Here is a 10,500-nt window from a genome sequence, read left to right as displayed (position 1 = left end):
AATAAGTGAAATGAATAACAAAACTTCAGCTCTAAGGCAGCGCATGTCATGTTAATTATTTTCTCCAACTATCACCTTAATAGAGGGGCTTCAAAATCAAGCCAAGTCTTTGTTGCTTTAAGAGAAGGGTAAAAGCTAAATCAGAGAGAAAATGGCCCAGGAATGGCATTTTAAGATACTTCTAGTGCAATGTTGACAAAACCTGATTGCTCTACAGGGAGATGTACAACAGCATAATATTAAATGAGATCTAAATAGGTTGGAAGAAAAGTCAGAAGAAAAACAATTGAGCAAATAAACGTAGTTTAAAGTTTTATCAGAAGATCAGTATGCAAACGATGACTATATAACCAACATCAAAGAATGCAATAAGGAAGTCAATCAATATCTATGAATTCAGTTCATTTTTGACACTGTTATTTATGCTGATAATCTCTAATACTCACCTGATGCCAGTTAGTAGCTCCAATATATAACAAATAACTTTTACTTGAACTTTGTTAGCCTGTCTTTGAAATATATTCTTACTGGTCTACAGTATAAATACAAGTTGCTGAAGCCAAGGAGATCTCAAGGAGCAAGACACATTTATTTCTTAATAACAAAACAAAAATGCTTCATAAAGATGTCATGTTGTGTAACAAAAAGGCTTAAAATAAAAAAAAAATTCCTCCTGTAGGAAATCTTGGGATAGCAAGGTCACATTTAAGCTCTGTTGTAGACCTGTATAGCCAATCAGCTTTGAGAAAGATGGTTTTGCCATCACAAGAGTTTAAGGTAAAAAAACACATCCAATGTAAATTTATAATGTGTTATTATAGGAGCTGTCAAATCAAGTCTCTTATTATGTATAATAACAGTCCAGGAAAATGAGCTTACAGCTGTAAGATTTAGAAGATGCTTTCCTTGATGAATTTGGGGTTTTTAAAGTATAGAAACTTTGTTTATACAAAGATATTTAGGGAACAAGAGTGAATATTAACTATATCCTGTTGTGATAAATCATTGACTATCATTGAAATCAGACCAACATATACACATACTGTAATTTCATATATTCAATTAATATTTATTTAATACATAATTAAAATTAGCCATAATGTTGTATACATGGACTACTCAGTGACTTCATTTGGTTGGTATTACATAAGGCTACCAGGACATAGTGTTCTTTTTGAAGTCAAATATAGTTGAGTCACTTGGGCTTCAGAGTTTTGGATCAGATAGGCAAAATGATAAATGAACTTTCAGCTATTCATGATGATACAACCTCATGAAAATATGAGTCAAGAAATTTACTGAAGAGGTTATGGATGTTTTTTGAAATCTGACTTTTTTTAGTAAAGCTTTCACTTCTAAAGAATGGGAAATTTTTACTTTTTGTTAATAAGAGCAAATTTGCTCTCTTTGCTGTACTTGGATTCCCCTGTTCTCTTATAGCTCCACAAGAGAAAAAATGTGTAGTGGTGATCTTTGCTTATTTTCATGTTAGCATTTAAAAATTAAGAATATTCGAATTTGTTGCCAAAAACTGGTTCCTACTCGGTATGATTGTGCAAATCAGTTCATCCAGTGCTTTCACAGGGGGCTGCTCTTCCTCTAAGGTTCCAGGGCTGCTTTATCCTTCCTCTTGGGCCAAATAATCCTGCATTTCTTAGCACTCCCATCCACCTCCCACCATTTCCCTGAATCTAGTACCACAATGAATATAATTGCACCAGGGGGTTTGATTTTAAATTAGGTTCTAGATACCTTTTAAGTCTGTCTGTATTCAAGATATACAAAGGTCTACCTGCTGCAAATGCCTGTCTGTCTTGGATTTTGTAGGAACTGAGTAGCAGCTATATTGCTATTTGTACTCTGTGGATGTGGAGATGAAATTTGCAAGTGGTAGGACACCTAGGGGACAGTGTATTCATGTTGGTGAAATGGGAATCGTGATGCTGGGTGACACTGGCCTCTGCTGTCCCCTTCACAGAGAGACTGGAGTTTTTCTATTAGCCTTAGCCATTTAGGTTATTTTGAGTTGTCACTAAACTTCACTTTTATTTTTAAAGTAAGCTCTAGGCCCAACGTGGGGCTTGAACCCATGACCCTGAAATCAGGAGTCACATGCTCCACCAACTGAGCCAGGCAGGTGCCCCTACTTTTGATTACTTTCTTTATTTACACTTGTTCCCTCTGCCACAAGGCTGGTTAATGGCCATGAAATAATTAATGTTTTAAATATCTAACTGAGCTACTGAATGGGTGAATTCTTAGTAGTGGTGGGTAGGATAGAAGAAACAATCAAGTCTCTTTTTTCTTCCAAAACACCGAAGAAGTGCTTAACTTGATAAAATATTTCGAAACCAGTCTTTTGTGACTTTTTCCCTTTACTCCAATCATCTCTGTTGATTTTATAAATTCTTTTTCTGTCCTAACAATTTACCAATTACAACTACTAGTGATCATGTTAATGATTTGGCCTTTAAAAAATGTTAAGTGTGTCTCCTTTCATTTTAATCTGTGTTTGCCTTCTTGTCTATAAAGCAAGTCTTCTTAACCTCCTAACTGGGATTTGTAAATGTAAGAATCTGTATATAAGAATTTGTGTATTTGGGGGTAAATGCATTTTTTTTTTTTAACCTGAAGGAGAGCCCATATCATACAAAGGTCTCTGACCTCCCCAATGTTTTTTTTTTTTTTTGCCTCCTTTTATTAAAATTCTCTCATTGTCCTAGATTTGAAACTAGTAGGAACGGAAAAGTCTTTTGGTTTCTTACTATAATGGAAAGAGGCCAGGCTTTGGAGTTAGCAGGCATGAGTTTAAACCTCTCACAAGTATCCAGCTGTTTGCTTTCCTGTTTAGTAAAATAAGGGTACTAAGTTTCTTCTAAGAAGTAGATGAAATAATGCATGCAAAGTGCCTGGCATCGATTAGGTACTGAGTGATGATCAGTGACTGGTCAGTACATGAAGGTACTCTCGTTCCACATTACACTTTATAATGATTTATTTATCTTACTTTAATTCTACTATCTTTACATTATACCTTGTCATGATTTACTAAGGACTTCAGAGGAATAAAGGCAATTTTCAGAGCAAATAGATCCTCCTCTAAGCACATCTGTGGCGCTAAGTCCTATGGACTGTTATTAGTAGAACACTCTTAACACTGCGGGACTAGTGAATGAAACACTTGAGATGAGTAGTGTCTTAGGAAATCGTTACTGGTGGCCACATAGCTTCTAAGTACCCATGACCTTGACTTCTCTCTGGAATCATTTTTTAAAAAATGTCTTACTACCAATTTTTAAAAAAGGATTTTATTTATTTATTCATGAGAGACAGAGAGAGAGGGAGAGACACAGCCAGAGGGAGAAGCAGGCTCCACACAAGGATCCCGATATGGGACTCCATCCCAGGACCCCAGGACCACTCCCTGAGCCCAAGGCAGACACTAAACCACTGAGCCACCCAGGCATCCTTTTCTGGAACCATTTGAATAGCATATGCCTAAGCTCTAAATGTGAGACACTCTTCTGTGGTAGGAGAAGAGGAGGTATTGTTGAACTCTCGCAGATTAAATGGTTGATAGTGTTTTATTTTACAAATATTTCCTGAGTGGCCTCTTCATGTGAAGCCCCAGCTTTGGTGCCCACTCATCCTACACAAGGTACGAGGAAGGAAGTTTTCTGAGTCAGAACTCAGCATTGGGTTGGAACTCCAACTTCCATGATTTGTTTTAAAATCTTGGTCAAGTGAATTAATCCTTTTAAAAAAGATTTTATTTATTTGAGAGAGAGAGAGAGAGCACGAGTGGGCAGAGGGGCTGTGGGGGGATAACAGACTCCCCAGTGAGCCGGGACTCTGAGCAGGGGCTCAATCCCAGGACCATGGGATCATGATTTGAGCCTAAGGCAGTTATATAACCAACTGAGCCACCCAGGCACCCCAATTAATCTTTTAAAGCCTCAGTTTCTTCATTTATGAAGTGGAGGATAATAATAGTATCTCCTTCATTGGTTTGCTAAGAATTTAATGGGGTAATTCATTTAAAGTTCATAGCACAAAGCTCAAATAAATCTTATAAGTAAATAGGTATATAAATGTTACCCATGGTTATGGTTAGAGCTTGCTTAATAGCTGTTTTAATACTGACCACTGATATATTTCCCGAAGACTTTTTTAAAAAGAAGATTCATTTATTTATTTGTGAGAGACACACAGAGAAAGGCAGAGACATAGGCAGAAGGAGAAGTAGGCTCCTTGTGGGAAGCCTGATGTGGGACTTGACCCCAGAACCCTAGGACCACGACCTGAGCCAAAGGCCCACCCCCACACCCCCAGAGCAATCAAACATATGTAAATAGAATATAGAAGAAAAGGAACGGGATCATAAAGTTGATTAGATTTATCCAGTTTAAGTCCAGCTTTTGGTCTTCAAATGCAAAAGTTATTTTGTGATGTCAGGGAGTTACTGCTGGTGGGTGGTTATTTATTCGGACCACCCTCAGAGGTAGTGTTTACTTCTTGGAGCTCTGAATAATAACTCTCTTGTATGTTCTCAAGATCAGTGTAGAAATGATTTAGAATCTAAAGGAGACTGTCTTGTTCTTCATCTTCCTTCTTCACCCTGAGAAGGAAATGTAACCCAGAGGCTAAGAACACAGGCCTTGCAGCTCAAAATATTGAGTAATGTGTACACTGTGCTTTCGAACAGAACCTGACTCCTACTGAGTCCTTCATATGCGTTAGATATTTTGCTACTTTGGATACTTCATATAAGCTGATTGTGATTTCATCTCATTGTAGAAATAATATATTTGTTGGCCATTTGCTTTGTGTATTGAGAACTGTTTTAAGCACCTTTTGTGGACTAACTCATTTATTCCTCACTACAGCCCTATGAGACAGCTTCTATTATTACACATATTTTACTATGAGGAAACATACAGAAGAATTAAATTATTCATAGTTCCACAGCCAGTAGGTGGCTAAAACTAGACAGTGTGGCTCCAGAGCCCCTGTTCTATCTTCCACTCCTTGCTGCCTTGGCCTGAATTGAAGCAATAACGTGAAGACAGAACTTTTCTAGCTTTTCCATTCATAACAATGGTTGCCATTGTTCTATTTAGGTGTCTCAAGAGTTAACTGTGGAGAAAAATCACAGGAAGTCAGACTAGCTAGTTTCTAGTTCTTGATTGATCACTCACCAATCCTGGGACTTTGGGAATGTCAGTAGACTTCATAGTGTTTCAGTTTCTTTAACAAAAACCTGTCTTATTCCCAAGCATATGACATTGTGCTTCCTCAGTAGAGGAGTGTATCAGTGGGCTGGACTTTCAGTCTAAGAGAATCCTAAAATATTTGCTGTTCAGTTCTGATGAAATGCCTAATTGAGGAACATAGTTTTGGAAAAAGAGCTATCGAGCCACTCTACTGGGAACCCCGAGGTCTGTCCCTGGGTCAATTGGTATCCCACACTTTTGGATTAGCTTAGCTCCCTTAAAAAATCACCTTCATTATGTCACACTTACTAAAGCTCACAAATGGGAGATAGACACAGGAAAACTACCTTTATTAAGTTCCAGTGTGTGTTGGGCACAGTGCAAGTGAGTGGCGTTAGAATGGTGAACACCATTGTCTGTGCCTTTAAGAGGCTATTTATTCAATGGTGGATCTAGACTTTGCAATATCAGGTGTAACACCGTGTAGTAAGGAATAAAATTGGTGATGTTCAGAGCCCATGAGAGCGATTCTATGGAAAGCATCCCAGAAGAAGTGAGATATAAGCTGTAATTGAATATCTGAGCTGAAGATAGCCAGAAGAGCATGGAAAAGTATGCAAAGAACAGCACTGGTAAAGTCTGGAGGAAGAATGAGAAAGCCGAATCTCAGCAACTTAGATATCTAGAATGTCTGGAAAAGAACTCCAGGGCTGAGAGTGCGGAGAGGCAAGTCTGGAAGAGGTTAGCAGGGCTAATCAAACCGATCTTAAGCCCAGCAAAGGACTTTTCCCTAAGATAATGTTGAAAGCTGCACTATATTACTTATTATGCATTATACAGAAGTGTCTACAGAGGAAATTTCTTCTAGAATTTTATTTCATGAAAAGCCTTGCTGTCCTTGATATATATTATTTTTCTGAAGTCACATTGCTACTGGGAGAATCCAGATCAGTGACCTAACATTCCATATCTTTTTTTTTCCCTTTGAAAAATATTGATCTCTTTTCTTATAACTTTTGTGATGATTTATTTCCTCTCTTGCTATAATTATAAGTATGTAATATTCTGGTTACTAGGAAACTCACAGCTGAATTTGATGCTTAATGGTGAACCCAAATTATACGAGACCTAAGCGAGTACAATTTTGGAGGCTTTCTTTGAGGAAAAAGCCCACAAAATTTAGGTAAGAAAGTAAATATTTGTTTAGCTAAGAAAAGAAATTGCAACAAATTTCAGATTTTTAAAAAATATTTTATTTATTTATTTATGAGAGACAGAGAGAGAGAGAGAGAGGCAGAGACCCAGGAGGGAGAAGCAGGCTCCATGCAGGGAGCTCGAAGTGGGACTCAGTCCCAGGACTCCAGGATCATGCCCTGGGCTGAAGGCAGGGGCTAAACTGCTGAGCCACCCAGTGATCCCCCAAATTTCAGATTTTAAAACAGTTACAGATAGTGCAAACATCACAAAACCTGGAAAAAACAATATTTTTACTAACTGCCTGAACTCTATCATAGCATCTGTATGTTTCAAGACCTGTTTCTCCTTCTCTACATACATATTTCTAGTGTCAGCTGCCAGGGACATATTCCTATCACAATATGCTCTCTGGTCCTGCATGTTTGGGTCATAGGCAGAATGAGTGGGCATGAGAAGCATGGGAAATAGGAACATTTCTAGAAGCCATTTGTACATGGAGGTGGCTAGCAATATTTTAGCTATATACCAGAGTTGACTGAGGATCACCTATCTACACTGTATGAAACTCAAATTAAATGTCTCCCCAACACAACTTCCCCCCAAATGTCCACGGCTATTCCAATGCCATTTGAATTTAGGAGAATTGTAATTGAGGTACTACAGGAGTCAAAAGAAAGAGTAGTTGTAGCTAATTGTGAGCAAATTTCATAAAAACTCATGGTTATGTGAACACAACCCCTCTAAGGGCCCTGTGCTTGGTAAATATAATGGTCAATCCACCTCTGACCCCATTTGAGCTTATTTCTGCTTTTCTGCTTATGCCTACCTTCTAATTTTACTAGCCTTACTACTATTTCTTGCCATTGTCTAAGGTACCTTTTGAGAAGAGATAGCTATAAAAATTTAATTAATGAAATAAAATAATAACCACAAACCCTGCCTAATTACCATTCTTTTATAGTAATAGAACCTTGAAATATGTGTAATAGTAATAACCTCACTTACTATGTGCTGGGCACTGTACTAAATGCTTTAGAAGATTTTTCTCTTTTTTAAAATTTTATTTATTTATTTGAGAGAGAGAGAGAGTACAAGCAAGGAGGAAAGGCAGAAAGAGAGGGAGAAGCAGACTCCCCTCGAAGCAGGGAACCTGATGTGGGGCTCCAACCCAGGACCCTGAGATCATGACATGAGCCAAAGGCAGCTGCTTAACCAATTGAATCACCAAGGAGCCCCTAGAGGATTTTTCTTATCTAATATTCACAAAACCCTATGAGATAGGTATTATGATCCTTCCACCAATTTTTCAATTTTTCAATTACCATTGAAAAAATGAAATCTTAATGAAATTAAATAACTTGCCCAAGACTAAGTGGCAGAATGGGGATTTGAACCCAGGTCTGCCTGTGGTTAACCATGTCACTCTAAATAGGATAGACTTACACAGTATGCATGTTTTCACTAGTGGTGTCAAGATACCAGGACCAAGATTCTGTAAAGGACTTGTCTGCAAAAATGAAGTGGGATATGAACTTAAATGAAATGGTTTGTGAAGTTTCAATTCCAAACACTAACACAAATTATGGCTTTTTAAAGTTCAATTGCATGGCAAGTAAAAAAAAAAAAATCTTCCTTCTCTTGAAAGCAAAAGGCTGCCTCTTGGTATTGGGAGGGTAGTACATGATGGATGGGCAAGGTGATTCAGCTTTTAAATGAACAGTTAGAGCAGACTAGATAATTGAGTGAGTTGAAGCTTGTTGAGTCTATCACATCATTTCTTACCAGACATCATCTAATCACTTTTTCCAGAAAATGCTAGCATCTACACTGACACAACCACATTGAGACAGTATACAGATTCCAAACTCTTCTCCCTAAACAGGCCCATATGTACGGGGTGCAGCCCTCTGCTTATGGCTTTTGTATGGCGTGGGTTCCCTTTCCTACCCATCCCCACCCACATTCACCCATCTATTCATAGCAAATGAATCCCAGAAGCCCACCCTCAGGATGTTAGGTCAACTCTTTGGATTCCAAGGAGCTGCCACTCATTTGTTTAGCATATGACTTAGGGATAAAGTTACGTACTTCAGGTATATTGTTTTCTGCTCAAACTCTGAATGGTAGATATTTAATGATTGTGGGGATGGAGGCTCAGGGCGACTAAGAGACAAATCTGGACTGAGGCTCCACAGACAGAGGGTGGGTTTGCACAGAGGTCTGTGTGCCTTTATTTTCTGTTTCCACAATATCATCATCACAGGGCTGGACACACTGACACTAGAGGCACCCCTTGATGAGACCAGCAGAGTTAGTAAGTCAGTGTCACCTACAGCCAATTTTCCCTGTGTCTGGCCTAAGGCCAGTCTTGGTTCTTTTACTTTCCTCTGACAATGAGATCATTCTGGGCCCAGCAGCAATTCAATACTTGCTTTATCCACAAGAAGTGTAGGGACCTAGCATAATTTAGTGTTCAAAGATAAGTAACTGGAACAGTTTGGGGTTTTAAACAATTAGCATTTTTCTTTCATTGTTTTTAATGAAAAGTTTTTGTCATAGATTTTTTTTTAATTGTAAAGCCTTCTGAAGAGATAAAATAGTTTAAAAGAGATATCACATACTTTTAATTTTTTAAGAACTAGTTTCTAATTGAGTGGAAGTTTCCACGACAGGAAAAAGAGAAGAAGATTCTCCAAATCATAGAGTTTCAGAGTCAGAAGATAATTTAGAATCACCTGAAGGGATGTGTCCATGTCTTCCTAGTTTCATAGATCTAAAACCCTTCTCTGATTCCTGGGCAAATCCTGTCAACCATACCTTCAAAATAGATCCAGAATCAGACATTTTGTACCATCTCCATCCACCGTGATCCATTCTTACTCTCTTAGTAGTTGCTCTGGTTCTTGCTCCTCTTCACTTTATTCTCAAATCAACAGCCAGAGTGATACATTACCTATGTAAGTCAGATCATGACTCTCCTCATCTCAGCCTGCGTTAAAGACAGTCCTTACAAGGCAACAAAGCCTTATGTGATCTGATCTCACCTGATGTCCATCTCCTCCAGTCTTCTATCCTTCTCCTCTCTCCAGCCACACTGGTCTTGTTACTTTATCATGATATCAAATGTGCTTCTGCCTCAGGACCTTGGTGCTGGCAATGCCCTTTGGTTGGATGCTTCTTCCCAGAGCTGACATGGCTCACCTTTAGGTCTTCACTCAAATGTTACTTTCTCAGTGATGCTTAGCCTAATGAAGATTGTCACCCCATCATCTTCCTTAATTCTCTTTCTGCTCTATTTTTTTTTCTATTGCACTTATCAATTCGCACATATTTTCTTAACTTACATTTTGTTGTCTGTCTTTCATTTGCAGTAAAGTCAGGAACTTTTGCCTGTTTTTCTATTACTAAATCCCTAACACCTAGAATATAGTAGGCACTGAGTAAATACTGGAATGAAATAAAACCTAGTAATTCAACTTCTTTATTGGGTAGAGGAGGGAACTAACATTAGGTGATTTTTCCAGGCTTTCATTGCTGACTGGGCTCAGTGTTTGGATGCATTGACTTTCAATTTAGTGTCCATTTCAGCACACATTTTATTTTGAGCAATTTTTAGCAACTGATACTATATTCCTGTTTGATGTTCAATACATCAAATAACGATAATGGGAGAGACAAAGAGCTTCACTAAGGTTGCTTCTTATGATAAGTGGTTATGGGGAGTATGCAGTAGGGGCCACGTAGATGAAGCTGCTTATATGATGCAAAGCCACCCTATGGCTTACTTAAAGCCCTCTCTTCTGACAACAAATAGCAAGTTCTAGTGAAGCTCACTGAGTCAAAGTGGGCATTGGCAGTTTGTCCTGGCAAAAGTCTCATCAGCTTTACTTCCTTCCCAATGACTATGGTAATTATGAACTTTAAATTCATGAATTTATTTAGTATATACTTATTGAGCACACATTCTGAGTCCGATACTGTTCTTGGGTCTGGGAACACTGGGGTAAACAAGATAAATAGCCCTGCCATCAGACAGCTTATCTAGTAGAGAGCTAGCTAGCAGGCGAGGCAGATCTTATATACAAAGCAC

Source organism: Canis aureus, chromosome 14, assembly GCF_053574225.1.
Source record: "Canis aureus isolate CA01 chromosome 14, VMU_Caureus_v.1.0, whole genome shotgun sequence".
In the NCBI taxonomy this organism is placed as follows: Eukaryota; Metazoa; Chordata; class Mammalia; order Carnivora; family Canidae; genus Canis; species Canis aureus.
The sequence above is the reverse complement of the archived record's forward strand: the minus strand, read 5'-3'. Positions refer to the sequence as shown.